Below are 790 nucleotides of genomic sequence, written 5' to 3' on the forward strand. Positions count from 1 at the left end.
TAGAGATCTCTTCAAGAAAATTAGAGATACCAAGGGAACATTTCATGAAAAGATGGGCTCAATAAAGGACAGAAATTATATGAACCTGACAGAAGCAGAAGATATTAAGAAGACATGGCAAGAATACAGAGAAGAACTATACTTAAAAGATTTTCATGACCCAGATAATCATGATGGAGTGATCGCTCACCTAGAGCCAGACTTCCTGGAATGTGAAGTCAAGTGGGCCTTAGGAAGCATCACTATGAACAAAGCTAGTGGAGGCAACGGAATTCTGGTTGAGCTACTTCAAATCCTCAAAGATAATGCTGTGAAAGTGCTGCACTCAATATACCAGCAAATTTGGAAAACTCAGCAGTGGCCACAGGACTGGAAGTCAGTTTCATTCCAATCCCAAAGAAAGGCAATGTCAAAGAATATTCAAACTACCACACAATTGCACTCCTCTCACACACTAGCAAAGTAATGCTCAAAATCCTCCAAGCCAGGATTCAACAGTATGTGAATCTTGTACTTCCATATGTTCAACCTGGATTTAGAAAAGGCAGAGGATTAGGAGATCAAATTGCTGACATCCACTGGATCATTAAAAAAGCAAGAGAGTTCCAGAATTAAAAAAAAAAAATCTACTTCTGCTCTCTTGACTACAGCAATGTCTTTGACTGTGTGGATGACAATAAATTGTGGACAGTTCTGAAAGAGATGGGAATACCAGACCACCTGACCTGCCTCTTGAGAAATCTGTATGCAGATCAGAAAGAAATAGTTAGAACTGGACATGGAATAACAG

This window comes from Bison bison, unplaced genomic scaffold (genome assembly GCF_000754665.1).
Source record: "Bison bison bison isolate TAMUID 2011002044 unplaced genomic scaffold, Bison_UMD1.0 scf7180017864527, whole genome shotgun sequence".
In the NCBI taxonomy this organism is placed as follows: Eukaryota; Metazoa; Chordata; class Mammalia; order Artiodactyla; family Bovidae; genus Bison; species Bison bison.